This window comes from Pyxicephalus adspersus, chromosome 3 (genome assembly GCF_032062135.1).
Source record: "Pyxicephalus adspersus chromosome 3, UCB_Pads_2.0, whole genome shotgun sequence".
NCBI lineage: Eukaryota > Metazoa > Chordata > Amphibia > Anura > Pyxicephalidae > Pyxicephalus > Pyxicephalus adspersus.
Genome location: NC_092860.1, coordinates 156,913,425 through 156,924,681, shown reverse-complemented (window position 1 = coordinate 156,924,681; position 11,257 = coordinate 156,913,425). Strand labels below are relative to the sequence as shown.

Below are 11,257 nucleotides of genomic sequence, written 5' to 3'. Positions count from 1 at the left end.
TTTCCTCTGGTTTTGGATTTAACATTGACCTAATCACAACTATGGCTTGAAAATCAACTGCATATTCCTTCCCTCCATCCCCTTAATAAATGCACCTTGTTACACTAAAGACCCCTTTCTGTAACAATGTCCCATCTGAAATGACTGGTCCTCCTGTTGATGGTGACCCTGAAGTAGTTCCATGAACTTATCTTTTATCTCTGACAATCTGATAAATTAACTGTAATCATAAAACTATCTCTAGGCAACCAGCTCTTGAGATGTATTTATTGATTACTATAGCGTAGACTTGGGACTAAGAAGAAGAAACAGAAACCAAGAATCTCTAGTAGCTATTGCTCCCAAATCATCATTTTATTACTTTTCTTCTCCATTCTCCTTCCTTCACCCTCCAGCAATCTATTGGCCAGTATCTTAGTCAAAAATCTTGCCTTCAGCCTTGAATCTGAATAATCATACCTGGTATTATACTAAGTGGGTAATATGTAGGTCCTGGTCAGTTACCTTCTGACTAGAGAAGTGTGAGTTACACCAAGAATCAACATCTTCTGCAGGATATCTTCCAGTCTGCCCACCTTCCTGCCATCTGGTAAAGTAAGAGTCAGTGCTACAGGGATTCAGTAAACCATGAACAGTTTTGAGTTGCAGTAATGGGGAGGGCTTCCTTCCTTGGATTCGAATGAGCACGTCTTGTGCAGGCAGGATCAGGGCATTGCTTACTCTGAATACCAAATTTATTGTCAAGTTGCATGAAATTTGAGCTAAAATTGCAGCATCTGAGAACAACCGATAATTGCAGTATCAGTATTCTCCGAGAAGATGGCATTCAGGAAAATGCAGCATTTAAGGAGTTCTGACACTTTTCTGGTCCTCATACACAACATGGATTTTCATTATTGTAAAATGTGATAATCAAGCTGCTATAGCTTTAGCAAAATAGAGCCATTGATGGCGGTCCCTGTGCTTTCCTTCTGTCTGTGAGGACAGAAATGTGAGAGTCGGGACTGTTGGCTTTTTTTCCATGTTCACCTGTTTAATACAACACATTACCGAATCAGCTCTAGTATAGTAACATAACATGGTCACCTTCTGGGTGCCTGCACAGTGCTCAGGTGAACATGAACTTCTGGGGGACATAAAAGGAACAGATGCAATCTAATGCATGAATTTATCATTATATGTATTTAGATTGTATGCAAGCAGTAACAGTATGTAATTTTGGCTTGGCATTGTCCAGGTTGTGCTGCTGTTTAAGAAACAAGCTGATAGAATAGACAGAAGGATGAGCTCATCAGTCTGCTGATTCTCTTCTCACTGTCCAGTCACAGGCTGGGTAAGGACAGGACCTGTAAGTGTTACTGAACTGCAGCAGAGAAAAATCAGGTGTCCTGCCCTGCCAAACAGAGCTGTCTAGCAGAGCTGAGTGATTCTCCTGTTGTATGAAAATAAAAATCCTTTGGCAGGTAAAACGTCTCTTCACTATTTCATCTGTGTGATTATCTATTTGTATGGAGTTTAATTTCATGGAAGGTATCATCATCAAGAAAAATGGATTGCTAGTAGGCTGCGAGAGACGAGAGCTGATGGTGGTCAGTGGGGGGAGATTTAGGGGACAAATAATGTTTAGAAGGACATTTATTAACATGTTTTAGGCCTATTTGGTATATTGGGGTCCATTATATATATTATAATATTCTACTATTCTATTTTTTTCTACTATGTTCTTTTTAATATGTATGTAAAGAGAAAACAAGGACACGACAACAAGCAGATTGGGTCACCACATACAGGGGCATTCAGAGGAAGGTGCAAACTATGGAGAAATTGTAACTATGGATTAAAACTTCCAGATTTTTTGTTAGCGACCTTATAATAAATATGGAGAAAACCCTTTCCTGGAACAGATTCAGGCTCACATATTTACCAGGTCAACAAATATCTTGGGAATACCAGCCTCCATGCCCCCTTAGGGCAGATGGAATGTAGAAGAAAGAAAAAAAAATGAACAATCTCTGTATATGAACAATCTCTGAAACTCTATAACTCAATAATCCAACAACCACATGCCTGGGTCTAATTTAAGAGAAAATTTAGGTTCCCATCATAGCCCACCAGATAGAAGATACAAAAACTTCTACAAACTTTCCATAGATGGGAGAAAGAGAAGAGAAAAGGAGACAAAATTAATGAATTTAGATAGCGTAAGATGTAAAGACATAAAACACTCAATAGAAAAGCAGGGAATAAAAGAAAAGGTCAGGACACCTGAGGTGAGGATAGTACCCAGCAGAGAAAGAGTTAATACCATGAATGTTCTATTTCTAGGATGTTCTGTAGACACTGACAAATCCCATTTCTATCTGTTTGTCAAAGTGTTAGCGAAAAAGAATATGTCCATCTCCTGGCATTTATATTTGCTATTAATGAGATAAACCACAATCCGGATATTCTGCCCAATGTGACTTTGGGATATCATGTGTATGATTCTTGTGGAGATATGAAGAAAGCTACAAAAGATGTTCTACAAATCTTGTCTGGACATACAAAGGAAGCTCCAAATTATTCCTGTATGGAGCGGGATAACGTGGCTGGTTTCATCGGGGACCTCAGATCAGATACTACTCTCCAAATGGCTCAGCTGATGAATCTGTATGGTTACACCCAGGTAAGTGCCCCAAATACCAACCAATACCAACCTATCCACCATGGGCAGCCATTATTATTTATATCCTAATACCAGTACCCAATAGGGGCAGAGCAGCCAGACTGGTGAAAAGCTTCAGATGTTCAGAGAAACACAGGGATAGTGCTGACCCACATTTCTCATTTTGTAATGTTAGATTCAAAATCAGAATTTTACCAATTCAAGATCTGATCCAAGCTCTGGATTACTTCTGCACTTGTGTGGGAAACATCAACCATTCATAGGCAGCTGAACTGGCACTCTTAGGGTAGGGACCATGTGTGCCTCCTCTCTCATTTAAAAATGGTCCTTTGGAATTCCCCAAGGGCCATTGCTAGGGAAGATGTTGTAAAGGTTGTAAAGGTCAGTGGTTGGGAAGCCTCTTTATCTGAAAGATCCCCAGATATCTGCCTTCTTACCCTACGGAATGAGTACAGGGGTACATAGCACAATGAAATGAGCTCTAATAGAGCCAATGTAGTATGTTATTAGTATCAAATAAATATTAAAAACATATATATATAAGATTTATTTATATATGGAATACTCCTATTTATGGCATACTATTATTTCTCTTAGGACATGGTCCCAAGGGTGTGCAATCTGTTATTGTCAATCAGTATTCATTTTGTAAACCAACACTAAACCGATCACCTTGTATTCTGAATTTTAGCCCTAGACTAAAATATTGTTTGATGAACTGGCAATTTGAAATTAGATGAAACTCAGAAGTTCATCCCTCAGTGCTTACAAGGTTCTCTCATGATAGTCTATCTACTCTAGTCTTCGAGAACTTTAAAAAATCAGCCCCAATGAGAGAAAAACATCACCAATAGCCAATCATTGCTAACACTGGGAATGACTTGTGTTCTCTTTCTTTGCAGATCAGTTATGGAGCCAGAGATCGTTTACTAAGTGACAGAAAGATGTATCCCAATGTTTTCCGGACAGTTCCAGATAATGAAATGCAATTTGTGGCCATAGTGAAGCTGCTGGAAAGGTTGAAGTGGAACTGGGTTGGGATCATTTCATCCGATGATGAATATGGAGAACGGGAGATCCGACAACTCAGCAAACATTTAACTAATCATGGAATTTGTATTGAATTCAAGATTCTGGTGTCTGTAAATAATCATGATATAATTCCTCCAGAGCTGCAGACTTCAACCACTGAAGTTGTAATTATTTGTGGCACTGTTAGCTTAACCTATTATAACTTCTTGTACAGAACAATCCCTTATCATGTAAATAAAACATTTATTCTCCTGGATTCCTGGTCACAGGATGAGGAACATTTTATATTTGGTAACTGCAGTTTGGTGTTCACATCTCCATACCGATCTATACCGGGAATGAAAGAATATGTCCGTAGTATTAGGTTTCCCTACAGCACAGATGACCCGTTATTGCAGGATATTATTATAACTCACTATGAGTACTTTTCAGTGAACCCAATGAAGAACCGTCTCATACCGACCACTCTACAGTTTACTATTAAAAAATTAAAGTTGACCAACATTAGTCTGCATGTATATCCCAGGGATAGAACACCTTACAGAGTGTATACTGCAGTCAATATTCTGGCCCAGGCATTGCACGATATATACAGCTATCTAAGGATTAAGGAACCAGAATCTAAACTAAATGTACACAGAATAAAGTATAAGGTGAGAGCACTGAAATCTAAAAAACACACAGTAGACACAGTAAGGATTTTAATCCAGGATCAGTGGACTAGAAGATAAATGCAGGACTATGATGGAAAGAATTTTAAAAGAAATGCCGTTTTCAGCAGGATATCTTTTTGAGAAATGTAACATTTATTAGTATCTCTGAAAGACGTATGTATGTATGAGCGAGCGAGAATTGTAAGTCCGATCTCACGGCGAATCAGGCTTTTCTCGCTTACCGAACATTTAAGCGAGAACGGCCTTGTGATTCGCCATGAAGTAGTTTTCTCACCTAACAAACAAGGGAAAATGCAGGTGGCGGGAACAGCGACTATTTCCAGGGGAATGGCATGGCTGGGAGCGAAACATTTGCTCCCAGGATGTACAGCAAGGCCGAACAGCCCAATCAGGAGAGATCTGAGGCACAGGCATAAATACAGGGATGGAGGCAGGGGTTAGTCACTCTATCTTGTGTTCTGTGTCAGAGAAAGAAGCAGTGAGAGAAGTACATTGTGACAGGGACAGGTTAGGAGCCTTCTGTATATCTTGAAATATACAGATTGTGCAGTTTTTGATGCTACCTCTTGCTATTTATCAAAAAAGCCATACAAATGTTTGTATTTCTGTCAATAAAATACAGATATTTTATTGGTTGATACCTCTTGCTATTTACCAAAGAAGACCATTTAGTACAGGTGCATTTTTGCCTGAATAAGTAAAGAATGAGCGGTAGATGCAGGACAGCAGCAGCAGTAAACTGTTGGGTTAAGCAACACAAGCTATCAAACTGAGATGTGTGAGGAGCACCAGTACGCTGGTAGATTTATTGAAAGGATGGACTACAATCATACAGCCACGTCATGTGGAGAGTATTGTGGACTGGGTCTCAGGAGCCTCAAGTGGAGCGGGCTCTTTTTCTGCACCAGGCTCTTCTTCTGCAGCAGCAACCAGCACAGCCCTGATAGGAGCAAAGACAGGAGTTAGCGTGGCTAATGTGCCTGTACCTCCCGATGACTCTCCCTTGTTGTTTGACGAACAGCCTGGGGATCTGTCATTGGGAATTTCAGACCAGGAGGCAGACTTTGAGACCCTTTGAGAGTGTGGTCAGTGCTTGCTGGGTGAGGGTTTTGCATCAGTGGCTGCATCTGCAGAGGTTGGCTTAGATGAAAATAAGAATGAATATGACACCTGGGAACCACTGGTGCGTGTAAGGGCTAGCAGCAGTTCCAGAACAGACGTAGAGGAAAGGCAGCAGCAACAGACAGGGGATGGAAGGGGCCGCAAATCTGCCTCATGTGAGTCCCAAAGAACACACAGACGAGTAGGCACAAGCAAGGGAACAGTCAGAGACGATGTGACCGTGGAGGAGATGGAGGTGGAGCAGACACATGGCACCCAGCAGACGCAGAGGCAGGCAAAGAAAAAGAGCAGAAGAGAGGTTGCACGCACCTCTCCAGTGTGGTCCTTTTTCACGCTGAAAGACGATGGTGGGTGCGTAGCAATCTGCATCCTGTGCCACAGGCAGATTCACAGAGGACAGGCCGGATCACATTTTGGTACAACATCCCTGCTTTCCCACATGCGCAAGAACCACCAACCAAAGTGGGAGCAGTACTTGGGTTCTCTTGAAGAAGGTGGAACCACGTCATCGTCTTTTCTTCCACCTACATTGAATCCTTCTCCACATCCAACTGTCATTGCTACTACATCTCAAGAGGTTGGTGCCAGACAGATTTCCAGCTGTGAGGAAGTACCTTCTGGCCGCAGGCATCAGACGACCTTTGTAACCGAAAGATGGGTACTCCAGTGACCCCTTTAGCTCCCCTAGCTCCCAGTCCCTTCAGCCCACTCTACCAGCATTCTGCACAAGGCATCAGGCTATGGGCCCAATCAACAAAAGTGTCATGGAGCTTAGGTCCCGTCTAGCTAAACTATGGGCCTTGCAGCTACTGCCTGTGGTGGGTTGTGGGGGATTGCTTGAGGTAGCAGGGATCAAACTGGTCCCAACAAGAGGCATAAATGCTCAAAACAACTTAAAAGTTCAGGCTCCCGTCTGCAGGCTTTTTCTCACAGCAACTTAACAAAAACAAGAAACAAACAAAGGCCCGGCTAGGCAACTAGCTACCTCACTTTAGGTATGCTATCTCTCTGTCCAACTTGTAAGCCACAGTGGAACACAGTCCATGCGAATGTATAACCAGAATCCACTCACAGTTCATGCAGTCTTGGTAAGCTCAGTCCACCTCTCCAGCTCTGGGAAACCTATGGCATAATCTCTTTATCATGATAGTTCCACTCACGGTTGTTTGCCCACTGGCTTTCCCGGAGCTCTGTTCCCTTCTCCTGCACCCTGGAACCCACTCTGTCTCCCTTTTCCTACCAGGAACAGACTCTGGTTCCCTTTACATCATGGAACCTTCTTCCTCCCAGTCTCTGACTGCTCACATCTCCAGTCCGGATCCCTCTGGCTCTCTCACCCTGGATTTCTCTGGCTCCCTCTCAGCTTGGCTGATTACTCTCCACTCAGCTTCTTGCTGGTAACTTTCCTCAGCCTCTTGCTGATCACATCTTCCCCTCTTGCACCTGAGTGCAAGTGCATATATTCCCACATCAGAGTTGGGCCAAGGGACCTTCACTTTCCTTGGCCAGCTCCAGGGCCCTAAAGAACTTGGTTTGTTCCTTAAACCTATTACAATTCTCTTTTCCCTGGAGCCATTTTAACACTTTCCCTGACATTTTAGGGACACTCTGTCACATATCCCCCCTCTGTTTGACCCCATGGGATTGGACACATTATTCCAATACAATTAACCCAGGATAGGGTGTCTGCACTCCCCTGCATTTTCTTGTTCTATCTTTTCCTTAGGCTGTCATTGAAGACCTATCTGTATTTCTTTTTCTAGGCCAACAAACACACAAAACAATTTCTTTTTTTAGAGACCTGGTGCTCTGGACCATGTTGTCTCTGGTATCTTTACTACTTGGTTGAACCTTCTTGCTTGGAACGCACATTTTATTTTTGGTTGGATTTGGAGTCTTCAGGTTTCCAATCCCTGTTTCAGCCTTCACTTCCACAATTTTTTTCTCAACAGCACAATCTTCTAATTGTGAACTGTTGTCATTGATTATAACTTCTTCAGGTCTCTCAAAGACTTTGCTAGGTGGAGCCACATGTTCTATAGCTGCAGCAACATTTACCCCAGAGTCTTCATTTTCACCAAAGTCGCAAACTGTGGCAGCCTCTACAATTCCTACCGTATATAGGGAACAGTTTCAGCCTCTTCCCCTTCATTACTGTCACCAACAGCTACAGGCTTCCCACTGGCCACATAAGTGATGGCCTTAAATGCTTCACATTCAATGTCCCCAATGGTCCCTACACTGTCCATGTTAGGGGAAGCCTCAGCCTCTTCACATTCATCAATAGTTGGAGTCTCTACAATCTTAACCTCTTCATATTTTCCAATGTCTCTTATAGCTACAGCTTATACACTGTCGACATAGGTGATGGCCTCAACCTCTTTCTCTTTTGTCCCTTCATCCTCTAAACCTTCAGACTTAACTGAAACAGGATCCCATCCTTTAGCTTGGACTTCAGTAAGCGGAAACTTTTCCCCAGTCCACACAGGAACACATTCATTAGCCTGCACCTCAGTCAGCACTGAAGCATCTTCCACAGTATTACTTTCAGCAGTCTGATCTTCACATGAAACAGGGACACTTATTTCAGCCTGCCCCTCTTAACCAGATTACACTGTAGTTGGGGCATCAACTTTAGATTCCTTTGCCACAAGAGAAACTGAAGTAGATACAACAGTAATTTTCTTCTACTACTTCTGTCCCACCACTGTCTAAAGTTTCTTCAACCACTTTGACCTCAGAATTTTTTCAGAAATCACCTGATTTATCAAAAGCTGCATCTGAAACAAGATTGGCAATTTTCCCTTCATCTGCTATGGAGAAACATTCTGTCTCTTGATCATTAACAGTATTTGTTTGCTCCAGGGTAGACACACTAAATCAGCACAAAAGTCAGCATTTTTCGATTCTCCACTGGCATTCATGTCATCCACTTCATGATGCAAACCTTTTACCTTCCTTCCTTCAGGGTCTTCAACCTTCACCATCTACTTCTTCTGCTGTTGCTGCTGTTGCCTGTCAGTACTCTATTCACTAAAATTGTATTGCACACTTCTGGGTGGCATTGATAATGCACTACACCCATGTCTAGATGCCAGTAACCAATGCAGTCCACACTCCATCTCAGGGCCCACCTCCTCCTCATTTTGCTGTTGCTGCCTCCTGTCAGTACTCCATTCACAAAAATTGTATTATACACTTCTGGGTGGCATTGACAATGCACTACACCCAGCTCCAGATGCCAGTTACTAATGCAGTCCACGCTCCATCTCAGGGCCCACCGCCTCCTCCTCCTGCTGTTGCTGCTGCCACCTGTCAGTACTCCATTTACTAAAATTGTAAACTTCTGGGTGGCATTGACGATGCACTACACCCAGTTCTCCATGACTCTTATCAATGGGGTCTCCTTGGAGATAGCTGACCAGGGGCCACACACTGCTACTGCTCTCGCTGACCCATGCTCCGTCTCTGGTCCTCCATTCTTTTGCCTAATGTCACCACGCTACTTGTCCACAACTTTGTGGCTGTCATTCCTAACACATATCATCCAGGTCATGATGCCAGCTAGCAATAATTATTATTAGTAAACAGGATTTTTATAGCGTTAACACATTATGCAGCTATAAAAGGGGTGCGTAGAATGAATAGCAACACGTTGTCCTGCTGTTTTGAGGGCAGAGACTGTTGCTAGTGGGTTGAGATCACCCTTTTCCAATGTCCTAATGTTTATGCTGCCTTCTGAACGCTGTCAATCTTGCAAAAATCTTATTTGCCGGCTGTCACTTTGCTGCCATTTTCTGGAAAACCACAAGGTCCTTTGGAACTTTTGTATGTTTTCTTTATTGCCACTGTTTTTCTACACTTACCAAGGAAATTTGGTGGTTCTAACATGTATAGGGGCTTTGTTAAAAATGTTTAAAGTTGGCCAAATGACTAATGAAATTTGCGAAACCGATTCACCGAAGTTTCGCAAATCCACCGGAAGTGAGAGGTCTTCTCGCTCATCCCTAGTGTATAGAATTCTCACTGAATGTGAAATGAACTACAAAAATATCATTATTGCAAAAACCTTGAGTTTCTTGTCCTTGTTAGACAATAAATTTTAATATAATAATTATTATTTTAAAACCACATGAATATTTAAAAACTGCTTCTAGAGGTGTTTGTATTAAGTGTTGAATTCTGACAGAGTTCTTAGTTTCCTACATGCGTGGGAAAGTCTGACATTCACAGGTTGCCCTATTGGCAAGTCGGCATTTTATGGTGCTGTGCTGGTCACAGGGGTACAATATACAGCAATTTATAGGAAGAAAAGGTAATGAAAAAAGAAATGACTGTACATTTAGTGACTGTACTGTGATAGATAGAGTCACATTGTAACAGTTTATAGAGCAGGGTGTAAGAAAGTAACAGTGTTTCACAATCTAAGCTTTCACTGTGATAGATAATAAAAATATTAGAAATGAAAAGTAGTATACAGTATTTCCAAGCTTACATTCTCTCCTTTTGTTAATAAGGTATATTGGGGAAAAGAATAAAGCAAATAAAAAGGAGTATACATTTTAAAGGCAACATTTTCTCCTACTGCTATTAATAGAATTGGGGAACAGATGGGCCCTCATGCTGCTGTCCAATAGGAAATATTTGCCCATCATGCTCAAGTAGCCGTAGTTGGCCCTATTCAGCCCAATGCTGCTGATGGTAGCACTGGGACAAGGGGATCTGAGGATTGATACAGGGGGAATGGAGAGATTCGCACTGAGGAGATGAGAAACTGGTAAGCATTTTACAGAAATAAGCTGTCCTGAGATGGCTGCACAATGTTTTCTAACTTTAGTGTATTTCTACCTTTTTTGGGGTGTAACAAAATAGCAATATTGCAATACAGCAATATTGAGGATCCAAGAGGATGGCATTTTGTCACTCCAAAAACAAGCCAGTATACAACTTACAATGTTTGCCAAGGTGGATTGGAAATCTACTTCCTTCATCGCCTACTGTGGGCCTTCATCCCTCCCCATAGATTGACCATTTGTCTTTCTAAGGATGTTTGCTAGACTGGCAGTGATCTGAGTCAGCTTCTAGCTGACAGGAGGCACAGGATAATATGGGGTGCAGAATATCTGGCCACAGGACTTACTGCAGGGAGAACACCAGGTCGTAGTTCGGGTATCTGTAAAGACAATATCCAGCAGAGTATATAGTTGGGTAAAATATCAGGTAACGCACTGAGGATCCAACAACCAGAGTCTAGAACAAGAGAGATTTAAATAGGACTAGCAGCCAATAGCAGGACGAGATTGATACCAGGAAATAATCTGCTCTTTGGCTGCAGCAAACAATTTGGAATCCAATTTAACTGTGCACAGTCTGTACAGAGTAAGTGCTGGGGATATAGAGAAAGGCAGCAAAAGGGAGCCTGAGGATGCTGCTAAGGATGGATGCTAAGAATATCTGACAAACCTAGGAACCTCCTCACCGTCATGTAGACCACCTCCTTCTACAATGAATGCTCTTCATAAAAGTCCTACAGCTCATTAACACCACCAAGATTGCAACACAAAAGATGAAAGATTGCTAGACACAATTTCCTGAGAAACAGGAATACAGTGTATAAACAGAACAGGAGATCCTGTGCCCCCAGCAAGATGGTTGTGAGTGTTGTAGGGAAGCTGTGTTACCTTGGCTCCAGGATAATGTATGAGATATTTCCCTTTATCTTTATGCTGCAACTGAATGATGAATGATTCACCCAGTCCTCTTG

General features: G+C 42.1%; 1 long non-coding RNA gene across 1 annotated transcript; it reads left to right on the top strand.

Annotated features, from left to right (window-relative positions):
• The first annotated feature begins 931 nt into the window (after positions 1–931).
• LOC140327856 (uncharacterized) lies at positions 932–3,953 on the top strand. The gene is made up of 2 exons (XR_011920152.1): positions 932–2,665; positions 3,568–3,953. It is a non-coding gene; the product is annotated as an uncharacterized lncRNA (long non-coding RNA).
• Positions 3,954–11,257: the final 7,304 nt, after the last annotated feature.